Raw genomic sequence first — 27,064 nt, forward strand, 5'->3', positions numbered from 1 at the left:
TAAACTCATTTATGAAAAAATAAAGTGAACCATTTTGAAGGCATCAAATCTATAGTTGCAAAATGAATAGCCACTATGTTTTATTTCACAATTTCACTAAAATTTTGTAGAAAGGAAATACTCATAAAATCAGTAAGGAATTTGGGGCAAGGGTCAATTAGAATGAGATGTGACAAAACAGCACTATTTCAGAACTCAAAAGAAATAAAATTCCCTGGACTTCCAACCTTGGTCATGCAAGGTTTTAACTCATGCACAGTTTTATTTGCCATTCTTCATGGCCAATTGTGGTAGTGGCAAGAGTCACATTAAATACTTGCCTAATGGGGCCTCCCCTGGTAGCGCAGTGGTTGAGCACTGGGTTGCGAGGCTGTCTGTCCGGGCCAGCCGGGCAGATCAACGCGGTACCTGGGGGAGGAAGCAGGGGCTTGGTATGGGACAGGGGTACTCGAGGAGTGGAGACAAAGCCAGGATCATCGCCAGTCTCATTTATTCAGGAATGTGTACAAGGTTATATAGGGTTCAGAGGGGGAGGTCTCTCGTTATCTCTAACAAGGAGAGACCACCAATGCAAACAAGCCACAAGGAGCAAGCAGGGGGAAGGGGTCAGTCGTCACAATAGGAAACTTGAAACCTTCACTGGAGCTAACATTCAGTACCTGCTTCAGGCAAGAACCCGGATGTTCAGGTTTGGGCCCCAACAGCTGCCCGAAGCCCCTGCCTCGCCAGTTCGATCCCCGGCCACCAGCGAGGGTCACACACACACACACAAAAACCAAAAAAAACCAAAAAAAACTTGCCTGATGGAGAATAGAGATTGTGATGTAACAGTATCAAGGAAATTCACCCCTAGCAGATGGAGCTGCTGCAACAGCTCAAGGTTATTTATTATTATGGAATAATAGCTAGTTGAGTATAATCACCCATTTGTATTTCATCTACAATAACAAAAAAAGGAGTATCTGGGGTCTTGACCAGTCCCTATAGAAGTTTATAGCAATATATGAACAGATTCTTTGTTTTTGCCTTTCCTCTGTGTTAGGGCTACTTGGACAGAAAGGGCACACGCCATGTTTTACTGCAGCTGGTCATTTTAGGAGCGCCGATCACATCTCCCCGGATTCCTTAATATCGTGTTTTGTTCTGTGCTATGTTCTACAGTTCATCTTTGTCACCATTTCCCATCTCTCTGTTCTTTAAGATATAATCTTGAGGCCTCCCCTGGCACAGTAGGTTGAGCGCAGTGCTGTGAAGCTGCCCGCAGCCTCGGCAGCGCCCAGTTGATCCTGCCCTGCCTGCGAGGGTCCCACATGGTGCGGCAGACCTCTCCTGTCTTGCCTGCTGCTCCCCTCAGCAGTGTATTTCGTCAGCCTGCCTGTTCTGTTCCCCGCTCTGTCTCTGGTGAATTCTCTCACCCTCCTGCGCATCTGGCCTGTACCCCGGTTCCTGTATAAAAATAAAAATAAATCTTAAAAAAAAGATATAATCTTAAGGTTGTGTTTTACTCTAATCAAGACCTTATATTAATCTACATTCAATTTACTTCAAATCTTCTCTGAGCTCCTAGGTTGTGTGCTGTTATCAAATATGTATTATGATAAAATGGAAACTCTTGCCAGACCCACAAGCACTACAGTGGCATTTATAATAATCTACTCATTTACACTCCAATGTCTTAAGTATCAAAATAACCCTAAAACTTATGAGTGAAGGAAATAAAATAGGGTAATTTCCCTTTATTTCCCCAAAGGAATGAAAAACTAACCACTCAGGAACAGCATGTGAGTGAGCTCAGCATCAAGCTCACAATCTGGGCTATTTTTAAAAACTGTTTCAAACCCTCATTATTTCCATATATTTTTAACTATGTGCCCAACATTGAGAGGCCTCATATAAATATTCACAGGTCAAGTATATATATATATATATTTTTTTTTTTTGAATGATCCTTTGCCAGGCAGTCATGCAAATTATCACAGAGGAATTGAGACAGAAACAGGACTAAATTTAGAAACATCCATTTGCTGTTCCAGAATTCAAGTTTGAACCTCTCTTCCGAATCAGGTCCCTGTACCTGTTCACCATGTTCAGACATTCACCAAATTTCAGAAAGCAGAGAAAATAGGAGCTGGTTGGGTCTCCCCGGTGGCGCAGCGGTTGAGCGCTGGGTTGCAAAGCTGCCCACAGCCAATGCAGCGCTGGTTCGATTCCTGGCCGCCGGGCGAGGGTCCCACATGGCGCACAGACCTCTCCTGCCGCCCGCTGCTCCCCTCAGCAGTATACTTTGTCGGTCTACCTGTTCTGCTCTCCGCTCTGGCTCTGGTGAATTCTCTCACCCTCCCGTGCTTCTGACTGTACCCAGTGCTTGTATAAATAAATAAATAAATCTTAAAAAAAAAAAAAGAAAATAGGAGCTGGCTTGGTTTGTGTTTCTGACCATTCTCTTACCACCAAGGATACCTATACCATATAGTTAAGTATGTGAAAGCCTTGGAGAAAGTGCTGAGAAGCAGTGAGGTTCTCTAGTACTGGGAGAGGGAAAACTTCCAGAAACCCACATCAGCTCACACACTGACACACTCTCATCACATTCAGCAGCCTGGGGATGTTTGTTCCTCTAAATAGTGGCTTGCATCTGTTGTATCTCAGAAGCATACATGCCAATTTCTAGAAGCCAATAACTCTGCACTCTAACAGTATAAACCAAAGCAATGGCAAAAAGGACTGGGGTGAAATCTGGATTCTAACAACTGTCCTCCTCAGTCAGATGTCAAAATGCTAGCAACTGGCTAGTCAGAGACTAGTGTTTTCACATCCAGCAAGCAGTCCTGTTATTGCTGTGCAACAGGACTGCAAACAGTGGCTGGAGCCGAGTTTATAATTAATGACATGTTAGTTATAGATTGAATCAAAACTATAACTTAAAATACACTTGTTGAGATTGAACTACAAATACTGGATTCACAACAAAAAGTGTAAATGTGTTTTATTTACAACTACTAGCATTAAACTATGAGTTTCTCTTTCTTTTTCATTTTTGGCAAGAATGACCCTAACATCAATCTAATAAATTTACTCCTGCAGTGACAGGAAGCTGTTTATTTTTTTAATGAAAAATAAACTAAAATTCACATTCCATTAAGGCACTAACCCTGGAAATTACAAGGAGAAAGAAGGCAAACAAATTTAGGAATCCACAGATTGTATAATCAGTTCTCTCCACAAACTGGCACTTAATAGTTGAGGAGTGGGGCCTCCCCGGTGGCGCAGCGGTTGAGCGCTGGGTTGCGAAGCTGCCTGCGGCCTCTGGGGCGCCGGTTCGATCCCCAGCTGCTCCCCGGCCACCTGAGGAGGGTCCCACATGGTGCGCAGACCTCTCCTGCCGCCCGCTGCTCCCCTCAGCAGTCTACTTCGGTCCTTCTGCCTGCTCTGCTCCCCACTCTGGCTCTGGTGAATTCTCTCACCCTCCCACGCTTCTGACTACCCAGTGCATGTATAAACAAAACAAACAAACAAACAAACAAATAAATAAATAAATAAAACATGCCTCTATATAAAAAAAAAAAAATAGTTGAGGAGTGAAGTGGACTTGCCATTTGAAAAGTTGTAATGGGAAGTAATTATGAAATTCTTATCTGAATGGTTTGCTACCTGAGGGGACCTTTAAATTTTGTCCCTGAGAATTCCCTCCTTTCAATCTTCTGAACTCTCAAGTCCATGGGTACATAGTATATCCCATTTGCTACCAATCACGTGTACATAATGGCTTATGCAGCCCTGAATCACATCCCCACACTCCTGACTAAAGCTCCTGTCTACTCCTTTCTCGCCTCTTCCCACCCCACTGGCCACCTCTGTTGGGTCTTGGTCCTGCAGTAGATTTGAATAAGAAATGGCCCAACTCACCCCAGTTGAGTTGAGTTTTCTCAAAAGATTCCATGTATTTGCTCTTGAAAGAAATTTGACAGTATCTTAGGAAAATAAATATTTGATGTTTTTAAAAGAAATTTTACTTTTCTCCAGGCACCTTTGAATACTACAGGAAAATCATTAGGGTTCACATTATTTTTTATAAAATTTTCAGGACCTCTCACATCACACAGATACAGAAAAGACACTCTTAGTAGTTACAACAGTACTGTATGTTGGATATATATATATGTTCTACTTTAGAGAATTTATAAAACACAGAGGATGAAAACAAAATGAGTATGTGTACCATGAGGGAAGCCACAGCCAGCATATTTAAGGACTTTATGCAACACTCTATAGGTAAAGGTAGAAGTTGGTGATTCAAAGGATTGAAGCAGAGTCATGTCATGATCGTGTTGCTGCATAAGTGGGCTCAAAACAAATAATAAAAAAAACATAAAACCACATCTAAGTGACCTTAGATAGTTTCCTAGCCTTCAAGATATGTAAGAAAGTAAGAATAAGTAGACAAAATAATTGTCAAAAGTATCAGGCCTCCCTGGTGGTTCAAGGGGTTAAGCAGAGCACTATGAAGCTATCTGCAACCTCTGAAGCACAAGTTTGATCCCGGGCCATGGAGTTACCTACATGGCACAGCAGACCTCTCCTGTCTCACCTGCTGCTCCGCTCAGCAGTGTATTTCAGTCAATGTGCCTGTTCTGTTCTGTATTCTGTCTCTAGTGAATCCTCTCACTCACCACACCTCTGGCCTGTACCCTGGTTCTTATATGCTTAAATAAATAAATCTTTTTTAAAAAAAGTATCTCTGAATATTAGTAGGCAAGGAAATCAGCATGTACTGAAAGTGATCTATTCACTGAGTTTTGTTAATGGTGCTATGTGTTCTTATCCCATCTGTTTATGTATATGTGTGTATATATATGTATAACAAATATGGTAGGGCCTCCCTGGTGGCGCAAGAGGTTAAGACACAACCTATGAGGCTGTTGGCCACCACTGCAGCACAGGTAGCTCCCAGTCAGGGAGCAACCCATATGGTGTAGCAGACCTCTCCTGACTTGCCTGCTGCTCCCCTCAGCAGTTGTATTTCAGTCGGTCTGCCTGTTCTGCTCCCCACTCTGTCTATGGTGAATCCTCTCACCGCCCCCCCCGCACACACCACACACCTCTAGTCTGTACCCCAGTTCTTGTACACATACATAAATCTTTAAAAATATAAATATATATATTAAGTAAATATATATATTATTTTCTGAAGAAGAAAATGGGCATTGGTTTTAAACAATGTGGACTTATAAAGATGATTTAGTACTGTTTTTGATTTATTTTTAACTTAGTAGCAGATATTATGTTACTTTATTATTTAAGTATTGCTTTACATGCTTGCTGGTGTTCTGACAGCACAGGATCTGCCCCACCCCCCTTGGGTGTAGTTACTATAGCTCCCCCACCTCCAAAGCACCCAAATATATTTTAATAGGAACAAATTATCTGATTCCCTCACATTTATACAATATGAATACATATCAGTAGACCTCATAATATTTTCTTACAGCTTGACAGCGCTGCTTCTCCGCAATCATCCAAAATATCAATGACTATTTGAACTGAATTACCACTGTATTTCTATTATTTTATTCTACTTGTACCAAACTACGTCTCCTGTCATTCTGAGAATACAATGCCGTGTTTCTTTACACTAATTGCATACTTTCATGGAGATGATTTTATGCTAGGTGCCATGATTCAACTCAAGCAATTATGCCAGTAAACATGAAAGCAGCCAACTGTTTATGTAAGGAGGGCCTCACTGGTGGCACAAGGGGTTAAGCACAGCACTGTGAAGCTATCCACAGCCTCTGTAGCATGAGTTCCAATCCCAGCTCACCAGGTAGCTACCCACAAAGTGCGGGAGACCTCTCCTATCTCACCTGCTGCTCCTCCCAGCAGTGTATTTCAGTCAGTCTGCCTGTTCTGTTCTCCACTCTGTCTCTGGTGAATCCTCTCACACTCTACACCTTTGGCCTGTATCCCAGCTCTTGTATGCATAAATAAACACATCTTTAAAAAAAAAAAAAAGAGAAGCCCCAATTTTGGTCCATGCCTGTTAAGTAAGAAGAATTTTCTAGTCATCACCTCAAATAATATGACCTTCAAGATGATACATAATAGGCTTCCATTTAAATTTACAAATATATTTTACATCTATAATTCCCCATATGTACTCACTCACCTTATTTAATTGCCACAGTAAATCCGAGACACTTTGGGGAAGGTGCCCCTTACTCTGTGGGGGGAGGGGGGTCCTTCTGTCCATATACAATTTGGAACCGTCTCTTCTACCCTAGAGGACTGTCCTTCATGGCTTCAGTGTCCTACTGTGCCCCGTTTTCTTCTCATCACTGTGAAAGTGTTTACTTCATCACTATGATGGTCACTCTCACTGACACTAGAATTGGATTTCTGCACTAAGCATTTTTCCAACTGTCCTCCTTGTTGCTTTGATTAGGTTAATGAAGAGTTTCTAGCCTGGTGTTCTTCCTCGGGAAAACAGTTTACCGCCGCAGAATTTTACATAAATTAAATGAATGAATTTAAAAATGAATTTAGAAAACTGGCTTGATAAATAGAACTATGCAGAACTGACTGAAATTTATTATTTTGAAAGCAGTCTCCATTTTTCTCTCATTTAGTTATTATTCTTTCTCTTTCCTTCAAAAAGTAAGTTTAAGTTAGTGGCTTAACCTTATCCTCTCTACTTGTTAATCTATCATTTCTTCATTCTTAATTTTTATTTCGTAACAATTTCACACTTAGAGAAGAGTGGAAAGAACATTACTCAGAATGTTCTTAGATCCTTCACTCAGATTTACCAGCTGTTAACATTTTGTCAGTTTCTTTAGCAGTCATTTTCACTGCCTACTCCCCCCTACACACACACACACACACACACGCACACATAGACGCGCTCACACATTGTCGAACATTATTGAGAGTCCGAATTATCTTATTTATAGTAAAGTGAAAAGGCACAAAATAAAATGAAGAGCTAGGTTTTGAGAGAGAGGGAGAAGTGAGGGAGCACAAGGGCCATTTTTATGATTAACTCAGAGTTGGAATCATTTTATAATCTGAACTTTTTTTCTGAAATAATGTAAAGAGAGAAAAACAGTATAACTAATGGTATTATGACAACTAATATTATTATGTATTTAGAAAAATTCAGTTCATATACCAAAAATTAAATTGTGTCATGCAGTACAATAATTTTAATTTCACATTTTCAAATGTTTCTAGATCATATTTGGAATAATTTCCTTAAAATTACTAAAATAGGGCATCCCTAGTGGTGCAAGGGGTTAAGCACTGCACTATGAAGCAATCCACAGCCTGTGCAGCACAAGTTCAATCCCCGGCCCATCAGGGAGCAATCCACATGGCGCAGCAGACCTCTCCTGACTCGGCCGCTGTTCCCCTCAGCAATGTACTTCAGTTAATCTGCCTGTTCTGTTCCTCACTCTGTCTCTGGTGAATCCACTCACCCCCCGCATCTCTGGCCTGTACTCCAGCTCTTGTATGCATAAATAAATAAATCTTTTTAAAAAATACTAAAATAATTTTAAACTGCAAAGTTGACATTGTGTTAACTTGAACAAGTCTGTTGTTTAAAAGCTTTTGAAATCCTAAACAAAAGGTTATACTGAACTATATTTTGCAAGCCCTAGTGAGGTAACTAAATAGAATACATTTAGAAAGGTGAGAGAAAATTCTCTATAGATAATGTTTTCTTAATGCTCAACAAAGAATTAAGATTGGTAATTAAAGTCTATACATATACTGATAATTATCAATATAAATAATATTCTTACATTTTGTCTTTTTCTCTGTTTTCAGGAATAGATATTTTCTAAGGCATAGTATGATCAAAGGCTAACTTTAATTATTATAACAATATGCCATCTGAATGAATGTTTTAAATGAGTGCTTTTTAATGTTTATAATTGAACACTTCAATTATTTCCTCATTTGATGTATTTAAAATTCCATTTTTTTCTTTTTTTATTTCTTGTCCATCACTCCTTATTAATATAGTTGTAGCATTTTCTTGTTATTCCTCTTGTCAAAAACAAAATAACAGGGCCCAAATACAGTCCACTTATGCCAAGTCCCATCTCACCAAAATGAGACAACTTAATTAGTTTCAACTCTCCCAGAAGTGAAATCTTATACCAATCAAACAGGAATTGCCTAATTCCAGCACTAATTAGATAATCAGTCCAATAAACCACTACCATCACCTAAAGAAAAGTAATCTTTCATAAACTGATTCTCTTTGTTGCCTAGTACAACTTCTTTGTCCCACTCTCTTCTGCCTACAAAAGTCTTTCATTTTGTACAATCCCTCAGGGGTTCTTCTTTTATTCTTGGTTGGGTGCTGACCAAGTCATGTATTGTTGAATAAAGCCAATGAGATCTTTAAAACTTACCTGGTGGGTCTCCCTGGTGGTGCAAGTGGTTAAGTCGCAACCTATGAAGCTATCCGCAGCCACTGCAGCATGAGTTCGATCTCTCCGTGCAGGGAGCTACCCACCTGGCACAGCAGACTTCTCCTGTCTCACCCCCTGCTCCTCTCAGCAGTGTATTTCAGTCACTCTGCCTGTTCTGTTCCCCACTCTGTCTCTGGTGAATCCTCTCACACACACACCTTCTCTCCCAGGCACCCCCCCAACCGCATTCCGCATCTGTGGCCTGTAACCCAGTTCTTACATGCGTAAATAAATAAATATTTAAAAAAAAAAAAATACTTACCCAGTGAGGGCCTCCCTGGTGTTGCAGTGGCTAAAGTCTCAGCGCTATCAAACTGTAGGCAACCATTGTGACACAAATTTGATCCCCAGCCAAGGAGCTAACACACATGGCGCAGCAGACCTCTCCTGTCTCCCTACTGCTCCGCTCAGCAGTGTATCTCAGTGTATCAGCCAGTTCTGCTCCCTGCTCTGTCTTTAGTGAATCCTCTCACACACACACCCCGTACCCACCCACCCCCACTTCTGGCCTGCACCCCAATCCTTGTTTGAATAAATCAATAAAAAATATTTTTTTAAAAACTTACCCAGTGAAATTTTATTTTTTAGCAATCACCTCATTGTGCACAGCATACAAATTTGCAACTGTTATAAATGACTGGTGAATTGTTATATTTGCAAAATGTTTTCTTTTATTCTCTAATAATGTTATATTTTTTGTGCTGGTTTAAATTCCAACTTATTAGTCATTAAAGAAATGTCTGGTGAAATTTTCTGGCTCACATATGTATGTGAATGTACATGTATTTCAGTATTTCACTTTTAACCTTTTTTGAAGTTGTACATCACTGTGTCTCTTGTATGCAACTTCATCTTGAGATTGCCTTCTTGATTATTTATGTATTTCCTGCTTCTAAGAATTTATGACAGCTGTAACTCCGCTACTCTCTCTTCAGTGGTTATCCAAGAAATTACAATATTTGTTCTTAGCCAAAAAAAAAAAAAAATGACATTTGACTTTTCCTTGGCCAATACAATTAGGTTGGGATTTGTTAACTATGTATTCCCTTCAGGTGTTTATAAGTTCTTATTGTTTTATTCAGTATACACATACACATATATTCAGAATAAAACATCTTGTTTATTGTTTTATATGCTCATTTATTTAGATTCATCTACATATTTTTATTTTCTGTTCCTCTTCCTTTCTATCTGCATTTTCAAGCCTGCATCTGTTATCATAAGACAATTAAAAGGATCTCTGTTGGTCAAGCTTCCATTTAATTTTTGTTTGGATGACATTTTCAAGTAGGTGTATATTTCTAAGTTGATGTAAGTTCATATATTGTGAGTGACCATGTATTTTCTGTTTCAGAGGTTTAACCAGGTTCTCTCTCTCTCTCCCCCACTCCCTCCCTTTTTTCATCCTTCCCTCTTCTCTCTACTTTTTTTTTTTCGTAGGGGGGGGGGTGTGGAGATGGCAGGCTCTAGTGTCCATTTTTTTGACCCTCTCCAAATTTAAAAGATATAAAATCTCTGGATACTTTATCATTTCCTCAGCATTCTAGAATACCAGAATTGGCAGAGACTTATAAAGACGTCAATGCTAAGCACACTGGTTTTGCATTTTGCTTTTTGTTTCATTTTTGTTTATGTGGGTGTTGTTCTTCTTATTGACTGCCTCGTTAGGTCTCAGATGTCCACAAGCAGATGATTATTACTTTTCTCACAGCTTTCTTATTTGTTCTCAGTGGAAGCATTGATCTGAATTATTTACTCTGCCCTTGCTGAAGGAAAGGGCATACTTGCCTTATTATTTTGGAAAGATTCAGCCATCAACTTAAATGTAGATGGAGTCTATTCATTTTCACTGCTGTATAGGTTTTCACTATTTATTTTTCACTAATTGTACAAAGGGCTTTTTAAAGGGGTTTTTCTATAACAAAGACTGTTACTCTAAATATTGTTTTGGTTGTCTACTGATGATCATGGGCAGAAACTATTTTATGCATAAATGTATTTTTGGGATCCTGTGTAATTCTTTCCTCCAGGAAGGTTTTGCTTTAGCTACTTCCAGAAGTCAGAGTGTGCTACCAACCAAGAGCAGTGCAGTCTCAGAGGAGATTTAGTCTCAGCTTCTCCATATTAGTTCTTCAAACTTTAAAATTGTGCAGTATTCCATGTCTTGGGGAAAATCAGCACCTTTGGATTCCTGCAGTTCTAGAATACTTGCCTTTAGACTAGTGCACTGGTGCTCCAACTCCCTGCAGCTTGGTTTCTCTTCCTAATTTTTCCAGCCTGGGCTTCTAAAATACTTAGCTATCCTCTCCTGCTTGCTCCTGCCTTAGCTTTTAGTCACAAAAGCCATGTCCCTTTGTGAAGCCTTGATGCTGACCTCCACTACCCTCCTGCTCCCACCTGGGCCACAGTTTCTTTATTTGTGTGTTTTTCAGGGAGTTCTTAGAGATTTTTTTCTTCCATCATAAAAACCTGAAAGTTACGTTCAATGCCAGTCTGGCATTGTAGACTTCCCATTCTATCATGATATTTCAAACAAAACTTTCTACAATTAATCACACATAATCCTTACAAAGATCTATTATACCTGTAATGTATTAGTATATCAATTTTTCATCTCCAAACATTGAACAAACAGTTGCATGATTTGGACTAGGTCACACAGCTGGTTCTTCTGGTACCTACATTTGTCCTTTCTGCTCTATAAATATTGTGCTCCCAAAATATTTCTCATGTATTAATTTCTTCAATAGAATTTTTAAAAATAAGTCCTACTGGGGAGGTCAATAAACTCAGTGCCTTAGGATAGCTGATTGAATTGATAAGAGAAGTTAGCAAACAGAGAAGAAATTTCAATGTCATCTAATTTCATTTACTAATGACTATGCAACTCTAGAAAATTCAAATAAATCAGTCTTTAATTATTGAATTGATTATTCAAAATTTATGTCTTTTAATAGATTAATAGATTGAAGAAATCTAGGTAAACACTAAGAAATTGGATGAATAAACTGAACTGCTAATATTGGCTTACAAATATAATCCAGTTGAAAGTTTAACTTGAAAATAGAGCAGTGGATATAGATATTATATATATAACATATATTTTGTGTATATATATATTTATAGTTATGTATATCTTATCAAAGAAGGAACTGTAATCAGACCCTCTACATTTTGCAACAAATAACTCTCATAAACGAAAAATTTAGAAATAAGTGGAATTAAAGCCTGACCACTAAACTGTATTTCCTCTCTAGGATTAACTATTAACTCACTGAATTACACCTTCCCCCCTACTCCCTCCTTATATTATTAGGTGGTTCTACCTGCTTTCCTGGGAACTAAGAAAATTGGGCTTTATCAATAATAAAATTCTGTGTCCCTTTGGGGTTGACAGTGGCATCAAAACCAAAAATCTGCTGATTACAGAAAAAGCAGCCTGAGGAAAAGTCAAATACAGTGACTCCCATAATCTGGACCGTGGGGCATCTCCTCAGACCTGGAAATGTGAAGCCCCAAGTTCCCCTCACATTCCTTCCCTCCCAGTAAAACCTCAGCACTCCAGTCACTTAGGGAGGTTGTTTTAGGGTACCTGTACCACCAACTCCCTTGATGGCCATCTCAAATAAAACTCCTTCATGAAAAGACATTCTCTGTTCTGGGCACAAGATAAAGACCCGGTTTGGTCATTTGGAGCAACACAATTGTATAATTTGCCTTTTTTTCTGGTCCTTCATGTTTTTAATCACTATGTGGACATTGTTTTTACACCCATACTAAGCATATAAAGATACACTACTTTGCCTTATATGGGGGTCAGGGTAAAAATTATATTATCATTTAATATCTGGCATGCATTTATTTGAAAAGCCTTGCCATTTGAAGGAAAGTCTAGTGCTTTTCCTTTCAGAATGTATGAAAGTGTCCAGCAAGGGAAACCACTGTCTGTTTCAGAAGAAAAAGAAAAAATCCAGGATTCTGAACATGGAATATTTTTGCAGAAACACAATATGATTAAATGGCGTGTTCTTTTTCTATTTAATGCCCCCAGGCATTGATCACTGTTAAGCTCTGTGTAGACTGTGAGTTCGGGGGACACAGCAGAGAGTGAGGAGGCCCCGTGGTGCTTCAGCCAACCCTCACCATTAATTATATACTCTAAGTGGCATATTAGGAATCTGAGGAAGTCTTTGCTACACAGGCAAAAAAGGATGATTGGAAAGATAAGATGCAAGATGAGAAATCACTGCTACCCCATGAAGTCAAGTGATAAGAGCACTGTGATTGACTAAGTGCAAGGCCACTCCTAAATTGGACAGATTCAAAACTGACAGAAAACTCAGGGTTGGCAATCAAGAAGTCACATTTTGTTACATGCACAAGCAGCAGAATGTATTTTATGAAACATAGAACACACAAAAAGTGAAAGAAAATTGAGATGCACTGTGAGAAGACAGAAAACTATTTTTAAAGTATTTTGGAGATAAGTTTCCTATAGTTAGAAGAATATAAGTGGAAATAAATTAATAATAGGAAAAAATATATGATTCAACCAAAAATATAAAGGTCCGTGTCCTTGGTGACATTATATGAAGGATAGAAATAGCCCTAAATCTTCAACTCTGATTTTGAATAATGCCATTATAAACATTTTTTAAAACATGAATTAACAGTTAAGATTTTTTAAAAGGAGATAAGGAAGTAGAGTAAAAACAATTGTCCTCAGTTTATCTTTAAAAAAATTGTGACTCTTAATAGACTTATAGAAAAATTTCCAGCTGTGGAACCCTATAGTGTCTAATAACAGAAAATTGTTACAGACTTTGAAATTTCTATAGAAATGTTTTTGTTCCAACAAATATTTCAAAGATGTTGGAGCCAATAAACTTTAAACATCAGTTTACATTTAAGTGAAACAGATATTATTTAATTAGAATTTTTAATGTCCTGTAACCCTATTGTTATGAATTCTATGTTCCTCAGCTCGATAATTTTCTTATAACTGAAACTATTTTGAATACTATTTTATACTTAAAGGAACTTAAAATTCCCTTCCACTCTTGAAAGAATAGTATTTCCAAGTTATTCATTCAATCATCTATTTATTTATACTAACACTATCTTCTCCCTTTGCTTCTTATGTACAGTAAGCAGCCTCTGTTCCTGCTCTTAAGGAGCCCCAATTCTAGTGAATGAGAGAGGAACATAAATAGTAAACGGGGCATCAACAGAGAGGGAGTTTAAAGGTAAGGGCAAATATATGCCCTTGGGTGACTTAGTCTGGAAAGGGTTTGTAGAAGTCTGAAATGATTTAGAAGTAAGCTAAGGGACCATGAATGAGACTATTTGAGCTGAAAGAATACTATGAGATAAGAAAAGTAATTAAAAATAACATATGGTATTTAGGGGACCACAAGGAATTTGTTGCTTATGGAATGCAAAGTACTGAACAATAAATAGCCAGATATTACCATGATACTAAGAGAACTATAAATTGATATCCATTGTGAATATTGATTCAAAACAGTCAACAGAGTTTTAATATTCTGAATATAATATATGTAAATTTTATGGTATATGCCTTTTGTACATAACCTTCATTTCACATAGCATTATTTTTTCAATGTTCTACATTAATTTTTTTTTTTTTTTTTTTTTTTTTTAGAGGCATGTTTTATTTATTTATTTATTTGTTTGTTTGTTTTGTTTTATACATGCACTGGGTACAGCCAGAAGTGCGGGAGGGTGAGAGAATTCACCAGAGCCAGAGCGAGGAGCAGAACAGGCAGAAGGACCGAAATACACTGCTGAGGGGAGCAGCGGGCGGCAGGAGAGGTCTGCGCGCCATGTGGGACCCTCCTCTGGTGGCTGGGGAGCAGCCGGGGATTGAACCGGCGCCGCCGAGGCTGCGGGCAGCTTCACAACCCAGCGCTCAACCGCTGCGCCACCGGGGAGGCCCTCTACATTAATTTTTATTGTCAAGTAGTATTCCATTGAATGGGTATACCACTGCTTTTTTTCATAAGCTAATTGGTATTTTTTTTGGTTTTGGTTTTTAACTATTATGAACAGTACTACTTTGAAGAGTCATGCACAACATTTGTGTCTGCATGTTTGCTGACTCATATAACTTTATCTTTACATTTTGAAAAGCTGCCAAACCATTTTGTTCAAAATGGCTGCACCTGGGCCTCCCAGGTGGCGCAGCTGTTGAGCGCTGGGTTTCGAGGCTGCCCGCAGCCTCTGCAGCGCCGGTTCAATCCGTGGCTGCTCCCTGGCCACCGGAGGAGGGTCCCACATGGCACGCAGACCTCTCCTGCCGCCCTCTGCTCCCCTCAGCAGTGTACTTCGGTCCTTCTGCCTGCTCTGCTCCCTGCTCTGGCTCTGGTGAATTCTCTCACCCTCCCGTGCTTCTGACTGTACCCAGTGCTTGTATAAATAAATAAAATAAAAATAAAAATAAATCTTTAAAACAAACAAACAAAATGGCTGCACCATTTTTCAGTCCCCATAGTAATATAGGAAGGCACTAATTTCACAACTCTTAAATAACACTTGATAGTGTTTTGTTTTTCTTTTTACTTTAGCAGATGTTTCTTTGGTGGTCATGGGTCTCTTGCATTTCTATTGTTATTTTTATAATCAGCTTGTCTATTTCTATAAAAATATTTTTTAAAATTGGATCTTGGTAGCAATTATTTGAATCTATAGATCAATTATAGGACTATTACCATGATGTCAAATACAATTTTTCAATCTATGAATAAGGATTATCTACTTGTTTAATTTTTCAACATTGTTATTTTATTATCATAATTTTAGTTGTATTATTTTGATTCAGGTAACCATGGTTTACAACACTGAGTATGGTTTGAGAGTATGGGTTCCTACTTCTTCAGATATACCTTACAACCCCATGCCCACAAACAAAACACCCACAATCTTCCACAACAATCACTAGGCCCCCCTCTCTCCATTGTTCTTTTACCCCACCCTACTGCTCTGGTAGATTCATCCCTACACTCAGATTTCTAGAGTTTGTTTGGTTTTGATTTACTTGTTCTTTATTTAGTTTCTCTCTACCCCACATATGAGTGAAATCATCCAATATTTATCATTGTTTTGAAATTAAATTTACAAGTATTTCAGTTCATTTTTTCTCAAATTGTATTAATTTGTCATTTGTTTAAATAACTCTATAACTTGGGGGGGGTACATTTTCACACCACCGCATGTTCACATGATTTATTCACCCTCTACCAAAACTCTCATGCCAAAGTCTTATTTCCATCCTGACCCTACCCTCCACCCCTCCCATCCTTCCCCTTGGTAACCAGTATATTTTTCACAGAGTAAAAGACTAATTTTTGCTGTGCTTTACTACTTTTTCCCTTTGGTTATTTATACATATTTCACTCCTTTTGTTAGATTTATTTCTTAGTATTTTATACTTTTTTTTTAAGATTTATTTAATTTATTCATTTATACAAGCACTGGGTACAGTCAGAAGCACGGGAGGGTGAGAGAATTCACCAGAGCCAGAGCAGGGAGCAGAGCAGGCAGAAGGACCGAAGTACACTGCTGAGGGGAGCAGCGGGCAGCAGGAGAGGTCCGCGTGCCATGTGGGACCCTCCTCCAGTGGCCAGGGATCAGCCGGGGATTGCGAGCCGGCGCTGCAGAGACTGAGGGCAGCTTCGCAGCCCAGCGCTCAACAGCTGCGCCACTGGGGAGGCCCGTATTTTATACTTTTTGATGCTATTATAATTGAATTATTTTTCTTAGTTTCATTTCAGGATATTTATTGGTAGTAGATAGAAATACAATTGATTTGTGTATCTTGAATATTGATGTCGTATCCTGCAAATATGCTGAACCAGTTTATTAGTTCCAATATTTTTTGTGTGGATTACTTAGGATTTTTTATACCAATGATTTTATCATTTGTGAATAGAGTGTCTTTCTTCATTTCTGATGTAAATGTCTTCTATTTTTCTTTCTTGCTTAATTGCCCTGGCTAGATCCTGCAGTACAACACTGAATTAAAGTGGTAATGTAACAGGGTGGTCTCCAGGAAAGGGGTAGGTTCCAGGTTCCCTGCCCCCCCAATGGAGGGTGGAGTTGAGCAGGGAGAGAAGAAGCTGCAGAGGAGACTGAGGAAGGAAGCAGGATGGAGCCAGAAGGAGACCTGGAGGAGGCGCATGGAGCCTAGAGACACGTGAAGAAACTGTGCTTGCCTTTTGGTCGTGGACAGGGTGACACAGATGTGGGTGAGACCCGTGGGGAGGTGACAGTAGCAGCTTTTATCTTGATTTTGATTTTGCTCTTTTCCTTCCGGGCTTGTCTGGTTGCTTCTGACCCTTTTCTGTGGGTCCCCACTGGAAGATGCTTTAGACTTGTGGCAGGCTTTGGGGCCTTGCTCTGGGCCAATCCCATTTGGGTGGACTTTTACCCACGAGGGGACGGGTAACTTTGGGTGCTTGATTTAGAAACTAGATTCTTTGCCTTTCCTGTATTGCTTCCGAATTGTATTAAATTTCCTTCCCATTAAAGTGTCATATATTTGATTTGATGCTGCGGATGGCAGAACCCATTTAGAAAAGGCAGGTTTGCGGGATTTGGGCTGCCCCTCTCTCTGCCCTATAACAGTAATAGTAAGAAAGATTTCACCAGATCTCCCTTTTCAGCATCATGGGTGAATTTCCCAACGAGTTTTTCCACGAGACAGAGATGTTAGTTACATCCAAAAGGGCAGCTTTATTATAAAAGGGAGAGAAGAATAAAGGACACTTGCATAGATACAAGGGGGCAGAAAGGGCTGCCCCGAAAGGAACAGGTTTGCTGAGAGAGGCCTGCATGGTCGCAGTGGGTGGACTTGAGGAGAGCTGCCTCTGCTGAGGGAAGTCAGTGCAGAGAAGCCTTGGCACGGTGCAGGTCATGGGTGGGCAGGAAGCCGCAGCCCTGCAGATGGAGAGAGATGGAAAAAGAAGCACCCGCATAGGCACAGGTAGGCAGAAGGATGCTGCCCCCGCGGTAGTGCTGATACTGTCTTCTTCCCTTGGGGAGGGGCTCATTCCTTTGTAGAGTGGTCTGTTTGCTGTTGATTTTGGATAACTATGGAGAATTTGAAAGGAACCTGAGATTCTATAATAGGCTCAATCTCCATATCTTTACCTCTTATCTGTGCCCTAGGACATTGACAGCATCTGACACTTAGCTCGGGTCTGCGCCTTGGCACCTAAGGACTTACAGTTCCTGTAACTGGATTAAGGGTTAAGGACTATGTTAATCACTTCTACCACCACTTCCAGCTCCTGGAAATTGTGACCCAGTTTTCTGGTCTTGTGGTGCCTCCTTTCTAGCTTTTCTGATAAACAGACAATAGAAACTGCAGTGGATCATTTGAGCATAAGTTTGAGCTTATTGGAAGTCTACCATCTTAGGAGAATTTCAGTTTCAAACTTATTTTCCTTTTTAACTTTCATGTAGTCAGTGTGACCTAGATCCTACAATTCAAAATCAATTTGAGATTTGTTTTTCAAAATCATAAGTTAAAACAGCAATACTTTGTTGCATCACTACTTTATTTTGTATGGGTGGTGAGGATGGGAAAATCAGTGTTCTGATAAGAATGAGAGCAGAGACATCTGGTTTTTCAGGGTAGATATTGTCCTGAGTCAATTATTTAACACTTACTGATACCAGAATTGTAGGTTTTCAGGCCTAGTCTCCCAGCCAGGCACGGATCCCAGGCTGCAGGGGCAGCACTGAGTCCCAGCCACTAGACCACCACGGGTTGGTGTCTCACGAAACTGCAGCAGGAACTTCACAGACGCTCAGGCAAGCAAGCAAGAAGAGGCAGGTTTGTTTAGAGAAAGAAAAAGTTTACTGAGGAGAAAAGGAACAGAAATAAAGTGGGACTCCCAGGCTATGAAACCAGGCCAGGGAGGGACAAGGAAGCCAAAGTGGAGTCATGCCTCAGGGAATATAGACCTTCTTTCCCTAATTATTCTAAAGCTCCGCTAGTCTCTCTGTGATTGGTTAGTTCTCAGTGGTCTCACTTACTCATCATTGTTCTGGAATATCCTGTCTCCCATCCTCCTGGGGTGTTTGATTAGTCCCCTGTGAGGTTTGATACTCTTATCTTTGGGGCCTTCCTTATTCCTCTGAGGCTTTTCCTATTCTATTCTGACCCTCGGAGCTGGCCCCTTGCCCTGTGACTCAATAGAGATGACCTAGAAGAGATACTTTTGCACTGAAATAAAAGAACATTCTTGTGCATAGATAGATAGAAACTCATCACTCTGTGTTTCTCTTATAAACATTTTATATAAGTTCATATTTGGTCTAATGCAGAGGGGTAATGTTTGGATATTTTTACTCTGGAGTTGTTTGCTATTTTCTCTCCCTAGAGGGGAAACAAAGTCAATTAAAGTGCTGAATGTGTTTCTTCCATCGCAAATGGCTATCTATATGAAACCAAGGGGGTTTTGTTTGCAAGAGCTAAACATTAAAGAAAATGAATATTAAAATGAATTTCCTTTGAGAACCAGATCTCTGTGGATTCACAGAAGAATCTTTTGGCTCTACTTAAGACTTAATCTAGAGAAATTTTACTCTAATGTCCAGTGCATTAGACATAAGGGCAGTTTTCTTTCTCATAGAGAATTAACAATGATCCTCTTGGCCAGGACAGAGAATAAGAAGGAGAGGAAGAGGAGAGCCAGATGGAGGATAGATATGAATAGACACCATTTGAAACCTCAGCAGAGAGAGATCTCTGCTCCACTTTTCTCCTGGACTTTTGGAAGAGAAAAACTTTCCATTTGGGGCATGCTAAAATTAGGGTAGTTATTTTACTTCCAAGTGCAATTTTAAATAGTGACTCAAATGGACTCTGGAAAGTCCAAGAAAAAGGAGTAATGTGTGGATAGATGACATTTGATACCTTGAAAATATATGTATTCTCCAAGAGATTGAAACAGAAACATGAAGAAATACAAGAACTGGATCTTCAAATACTCAAAACAAAGAGAACAGAAAAGTGTCTGAGCTTCAGCAACAACATGTAGAAGGAAGAACAAGTGATTGTTTTGTCCCAGAAACAAATATAGGAATTATCTCAAGAAAGGGTCATGTAAAAAAATTGCTGCTACTTAGTCAAAGATGCAGACCAAATATTTGCCACTGTTTAAATTAGATATTCCCTGTACTTTCTCTATTCATTCCAACTTTTCCCTCTCCACCTCTACAGAATCAATCACTGATTCCTCACTAATCTTTTTACAGTCTACATACTTCCACCTTTTCCAGAATGTCATATAGTCAGAAGTACACATCCTGCAACCTCTTCAAAATTACTTCTTTTACTAAGCAATATACATTTAAGATTCCTTCATTTGTGTATGTGTGTGGTTTAGAAGTATTTGCTTTAAATTATGACATATATATCCATATGTATATATATTTTATATAGAATAAATCATATTAATATATGAATTATGCATTAAATGGATGTACCATAGTCTGTTTATCCTTTGACTTTTTGAAGGACCTTTTGATTGCTTCTAGTTCAGGGCAATTAAGAACAAAGCTCCAGGTATTTCTTTGGAGCATAAATTTTCTATTCATGACAAATGAATTTGGATAAAGACCAAGGAGTGCAGTTGATAGTCATATAAGACTGTGCTTAATTTTGGAAGAATTTACCAAGCTCTCTTCTGAGATGGCTACCATTTTGCATTCCCAGGATCAATGACTGACATTCATAATGCTCTACAGTCCTTGACAATTTGCTACTGTCAGGATCTGTGTGTGTGTGTGTGTGTGTGTGTGTACGCGCGCGCTTAATTTTAACCATTCCAGTTTCTCCCTGCTGTCACAAGGGGTTAAGCACAGCACTATGAAGCTATTCGCAGCCTCTGCAGTGCAAGTTCGATCCCTGGCCAACCAGGGAGCTACCCACATGGCCCAGCAGACCTCTCCTCTCTCACCCGCTGCTTCCCTCAGTAGTGTAATTCAGTTAATCTGCCTGTTCTGTTCCCCACTCTGTCTCTGGAGAGTCATCTTACCCCCTATATCTGTGGTCTGTACCCTAGTTCTTGTATGCATAAATAAATAGATCTTTTTTAAAAAAGTAACGATTCCAGTAGGTGTTTTAGTGATATTTTACTTTTTTTCTTTTGAAACTTTTTTTTTAACTTTTCCTTTAATTTGCAATACCTTAGTGACATCAGATGATGAACGTATTTCCATAGGCTTGTTTACCATCTGTATATTTTCTTTGATAAGTTTTCTATTCAGATCTTTTTCCTATGTATTAGATTGTTTTATTATTGTTGAGCTTTAAGAATTTTTTGTATATTTTAGAATCTAATCCTTAATGTGATATATGTACTTTTTTCCCTTGTCTATGGCCTTTCCTATCCTTTGCAGTTAGATGTGACAATGAGAATCAATGAGTGATGTAAGTGTTCTAGTCAATGAGTGATATAAGTGATGTGGGATAGATGTTGTCCATAAAATTTATAGATCACTTACAGATCTTGTCCCTAAAATTTCCTATGTGATCCTCCACACTTAGTCTTTCCACATTTACCCAATGAATAGAGGACATCTAAAGACTTGGTGAAGGGGACTCCATGGTGGTGCAAGGGGTTGAGTATCAGCACTATGAAGCAATCTGCAGCCACTGCAGCACAAGTTGGATCCCTGGCCAGGGAGCTAACCTACATGGCACAGCAGACCTCTCCTGACTGGCCTGCTGCTTCCCTCAGCAGTGTATTTCAGTCAATCTGCCTGCTCTGCTCCCCACTCTTGTCTCTGGTGAATCCTCTCAGCCCTCCATCCCAGTACGTCTGGCCTACATCTGCTCCCTAGCTCTTAAATGCATAAATAAATAAATCTTTAAAAAAAAGTTTTTTTTTAAAAAAGAAATGTTGATTAAAATAAATAAATAAATAAATAAATAAAAAATAAAATAAAAAAGAAATGTTGAATCCATAGATAGCAATTGTATGGGGAATATAAAAATAAAATTTATTAATTAAAAAAAATAAAAAAGAAATGTTGAATCCATAGATAGCAATCAATAAATTTGTTTCTCTTTCTAATATGGAATAATTGAAAATGGGAATAGAGTGTCAATGACATAAAGGAAAAACTTTTATATTTATCACAATACTATCCTTATCTCCTACCTTGGAAATACATAGTGTCCTTATTTATTTTATACCATTATAACTTTTAGAATCTTTCTTCTTATATATAATGCTATCAATAAATGATTGCTAAATAAATTCTCAATAAATGTTTGTTAAGTTGACTTTTAGACTTGGTCTACTTACATAAATATGAAATGAATTCATTTTATATAGTGTTTTTCAAATTGCTTTCATCTGTAAATTTCTATTTTCTTCTCAGAGGCAAAACTTCATGATCAACCTGAAGAATTGTTTTTCATCCACCTACAAAACATGTATTTCTTCAGAACAGGAGGTACTGGCATTAGAGAGATTTAGAGATATCAAGAGAATTGGCAATCAAGTAGCTTAGTTTCCTTTTATTTCCATTAAAGGGGTGAAAGACCTTAAGAGTTCATGAAACACTAAAATTAATGATGCATCCTAATTAAGTAAATGTTTAGTTTCTTTTCTTGATTGCAATACTATAAAAACACAAGGAGAAAACAATCAAATTCCTTCATATCAATCTTCTGATGAAAATCAAATGCTCCCACTCCCTGTCAGTCATTCTCCTGTCTCATTTTAGAACTCATTTTTTTTTAAGATTTTTCAAAGCTCCACTGGTTTCTCTGCTTAATCTTACTGTGATTAGTATCTTTTCTTCTTACCATACATTTTTCATATTATCTTCAAATTTAATGGTCATTGTCATTTTGTGATTTCTTCCATCTTTATCAATATTTGTTGTAATTAAATAAGTGTTGTAAGGTGTTAATATGTTTATGCTAAGCAGTACGTGCCAAATGAGTAAAACTGTGTAATACTTTATTTTTAAATTTCATTTTATTTATTTTTTAAAGATTTTTCTTATTTATTTATGAATACAAGAACTGGGGTCTAGGCCAGAGGTACAGGGGTTGAGCAGATTCTCCAGAGACAGAGTGAGGAGCAGAACAGATGGATCTTCTGAAATACCCTGCTAAGGGGACCAGCTGGCAAGACAGGAGAGTCTGCTGTGCCATGTGGGTAGCTCTTTGGCAGGGGATAGAACTCATGCTGCAGTGGCTAGTGATAGCTTTATAGCACTGAGACTTAACTCCTGTGCTATCAGGGAGGCCCATTATGTAATATTTTAAAGCCTTCAAATTGCTATTGTTAGAAACTAGTTCTGTCTCATCCTCCCCATAGTGGTTCCTATCAATCTCCTATCTAACCAAGTTGGAAGAATCAGCTTGGTTTTTGTTGTAACCAAGTTTCATCTTGATGGAAGGTGATGGTTTGTTCAGTATCTGGAGCAATGTAATAACCATGAAAAAAGAGTTTGCTGTTAAATCCTAAAGTTCCTACAGAGGAAAGAACATGCTATTTTTTTTTTTCTCTTTGAGGTTTTATTTATTTATTTATCTATTTATCTATCTATCTATCTATCTATTTATTTATTTATTTATTTATAAGCAACCTTGTTTTTTTCACAGTATAGGATTTCTCCCTATAGATGCAGTCACTATAGTTTTCCCACCACCAAAGTGCTCACCAAAGTCCTTTTTGACTGCATAACAGATGTTTTTGGTTTCCTTTTGCTACTGTTATAATTATCACAAATATATGCAGCTTAAACCCACACGAATTTGTTAAATTACAATTTGGAGATCAGAAGTCCAAAACGGGTTAGCAGGCCTTCAAAATCTGCTTCTTTTTTACTTCCATCTTCATAAAAGCGTCTGAAGCCCTTGGTGTTCCCAACATACCAACAACTGCTTCAGTCGTCATCTCTTTTCCTGTCTGAAACTCCTGCCTCCTTCCTTTAAGGGCACTTGTGATTACATTAGGTGGACTCAGCTAACTTAGGCTAATTTCTGTAACTCAAACTCCTTAACATTTTTGAAATTAGTGTATTTCCTTTTGTCCTACCGATGACCTTGTCACACCTGGGGATAGGATGTGGAATTTTTTTGGCTATTATTCTTTTTAACACAATGAGTATTCATTACAATCCAGATACAAGGAATATAAGGAAGTTCTATTGATCTGTTCCTTGACTTTGTGCAAATTTATGTCTTTTATAAACTACTTCAAAAATTCTGCAAGTATATAGATGTCAACTGATAATTTGTGAATACATAAAACCACGACTGAACCACAAAATGAACATATTTTGGCCATTATAATCATGAATATACTTTGGAAAAGATTCTTCTTGTTATTGTAAAAAAAATCTTAATTTTGGGAACTCTGAATAGCAAAAATTTTTATAAACTGATAGTTTTTCAATTCAGCTCATATTAGAGACATTTTACTATTCTATTAATATATTTTATCTGCAATAGTTGACAGATGAAGAATTTACATCTACAGAAATAACTTGGTAATGAAAAACAAATTGATATTTCAATTATATTTCTGCTTCCCTCCAACAAACTAGGAAATACAATATGGTGAATAAAAAGAACTTAATTATTTCTTTTAGTAATGAATAATGGTTCTGTGATTTCCTCATACCTCATTTCTCTCATTTTCAAATAAACAAAGTGCTTTATTTCATAGCATGGTGAGAGAATTAAATTAGTGTGGTGGGTAGGTATACATAAAATATAAATCCCCAATAATAGCAATTAATATTGTTTATTAGGTTATTAACTACATGACATATATTGAAAATATTTTTTGATATGTCTGAAAAATGTTGTCATTTAGTAACATTTCTAAATGTTGGATAGAAATTAAAGCAGTATTTGTAAGACTTAAAGAGAGAGGGGAAGTTGAAGTATTTAATTTCCTCCATTAAGTAAGTATTTATTGAGCTTCTTTCCAATGTGGGCTCCTATACAGGCCCAGTAGAGACTGAAATTGAAAGAATAGAGATTAAATTTTAGAAAACAAAATAATGGCTCCTTGTTTATGGAAGTTAGAGTAGGAAGCATGTGCTTTGATACAGGTGAAAAATACATCAAAGCCCAAGATACCTAAAAATGCTTCCAGACCAGGGGACCTCCCTGGTGGTGCAGGGGTTTAAGATGCAACCTGTAAAAGCTATCTGCATCCACTGCAGCACAAGTTCAAACCCCGGCCAGGGAGGTGATACACATGGTGTGGCAGACCTCTCCTGACTCACCAGCTGCTCCCCTCAGCAGTTTATTTTGGTCAATCTGCATGTTCTGTTCCCTACTCTGTCTCTGGTAAATCCTCTCACCCCCCGCCCCCCGCCCGCACCTCTGGCCTGTACCCCAGTTCTTGTATGCACAAGTAAATAAATCTTTGGGGAAAAAAATGCTTCCAGATGCTCTGTAATCCCTGGATTTTATGTTAGATGGCAGTTTACAATGGAAATCTACCCAACCTTCAGAGTCGTAAAGAGCAATGTGAAATTCTGCATCTTTTCCTTAGTTTGTGGCTTTTGACAAATTCATTAAGCTTGTTGAGGCTTTTATTTCATATGTGAAATGTGTTTAACTAAATTACACAATTGACACTAAGATAATTTATTTAAAGAAACAGGACCAAGGTAGGCTCTTTAAAAAATTCTGTGAATTTACATATCCCTTTAGCAATTAGAAATTCTCATTTATCAACAAGTTGGTTTTGAGTAACCATTGATATTATTTTTAATCCTTAAAACATAAAATAACGAATATAATTTCTTCCTTATATGTGTTCTATCTCTTGTGATATTTCATATTAGTACATAATTTAAGCTATTAAGGCATATGACTTTATATAGGCATATAAAAATATACAGATTCTATTCTTATCTTGTTTAACCCAGGGATGAAGTAATGATAACTGCCAATGGATTTTTAGTGTTATCTGTCCTTTAGTTTTGCCATTTCTAAGACAAATAGTTTGCATTTACTACTCAAAGGATGATGTGTATGTAATAATGATGAAAACTGACATGGTTTCAACCACTCTAAAAGACTGAACTCTTCTAAATGGCTTAAGTCTTGTAGCTTTTATTTTTAATTACAAAAACCTTTTTCAAAGTGGAGAGAGGGCACAATGGACTATAGCAAAGGGCTTTCCATGCCTCAGTAATGGGTGTGCTGTGCTAACATACCTGAAGGGTATGATCCTAAATCTCTGAATCATACACAGAATTGTAAACCAATGACACCTCAATAAAAATAGCCTTTTTATAATGGAACATGGAATTTATTTGTGTGGTCTTTTCATTACAGTGCAGTCTCTTTAATGAATTATTTGTATTTATGCATACAAGAACTGGGGTGTAGGCCAGTGGTGCAGGGGGTAAGAGGATTCACCAGAGACAGAGTAGGGAGCAGAACAGGTCAATCTACTGAAACACACTGCTGAGGGGAGCAGCAGGTGAGACAGAAGAGGTCAGCTGCGCCATTGGGTTAGCTCTCTGGTCAGGGATGGAACTTACACTGGAGTAGCTAGCAAAGCTTGATAGCGCTAAGACCCCAGTGCCATCAGGAAGGCCCCCAATACAGTGCATTCTCTTAATCTGTACTTTTTTATTTTCTTTATGTGTGTGTGCTTTCAGACATAAGTCAGGGCATAATAAACATCTCTTTCTGCCTGATGACATTTCTCTTGCTACAAAAAAATTTCCTATATTGGTAGGGATTTTACAAAGAACAGAAAGGTGACATAACAGGGTATAGTATTACAGGTCATTGGAATAATCTACGGTTTAAATTTGCACTGGGTGGCAGAACAGAGTCTAGGAATCAGTCCAACATGTGGGCTGATGTATGTACAAAAAAACCCTAAGAATCTCTCCCAAGGAAGTAAAATTACCTCATGAAATGTTCCTTAACCATGTTGGGGGTGGGAAGGGCAGAGAAAATGGAAGAAATGGGGTCAACAAGATAGCTGGGAAATAAAAACTTTCTATAATGAAGAGTATTATTTAACAACAAAACAATTTTCAAAAAATTGCAATTTATGCATTTTGCAATTCTTTCATTCCTGATCTCAGTGTCAAACAATACCCTTTTAGTAGCTAGTAAGAGAATTTAGTTGATTAGAATAAACAACACAATGAAGTTTGGAAAAGTACATTTAAAGTTCCTTGGGTTACTACTGATACTTAATGTATAATTACACTAATCACTTAATCTCTCTGGTTCCCAGTTTCTTTATCATAATGAGGATGTTAGACTAAATGATCCTTAAAGTATCTTCAAGTTCAAATGCAATTTTTGAGATTTGAGTATGTTGGCTGTGTTTATTAAGCAGCCTGTTGATATATGGAGTAAAACATGAAGATGCTTGCATGCTTAGGTATTTAGACACTTGCAAAGAGAAAGCTCTACAACCAAAATAAATATTTAGCAAAAAAAAAAAAAAAAAAACTTAGCAAATAAGCTAAAATGAATAAATTCAAATATTTCAATAAGAGCAGTTATATATACCTAAATGTGTGTTATGTATAACTCT

General features: G+C 38.0%; 1 long non-coding RNA gene across 1 annotated transcript in view; it reads left to right on the forward strand.

Annotated features, from left to right (window-relative positions):
- The window catches only part of LOC129144960 (uncharacterized), a 283,436-nt gene extending 261,435 nt beyond the window's left edge, over positions 1-22,001 (forward strand). Inside the window, exon 5 of the long non-coding RNA XR_008549852.1 lies at positions 21,900-22,001. This is a non-coding gene — a long non-coding RNA (uncharacterized LOC129144960). The remainder of the gene's footprint in view (positions 1-21,899) is intronic.
- Positions 22,002-27,064: the final 5,063 nt, after the last annotated feature.

The sequence above is a fragment of the Talpa occidentalis genome, unplaced genomic scaffold, assembly GCF_014898055.3.
Source record: "Talpa occidentalis isolate TD23 unplaced genomic scaffold, MPIMG_talOcc4v2.1 talOcc4.8, whole genome shotgun sequence".
Classification (NCBI taxonomy): Eukaryota; Metazoa; Chordata; class Mammalia; order Eulipotyphla; family Talpidae; genus Talpa; species Talpa occidentalis.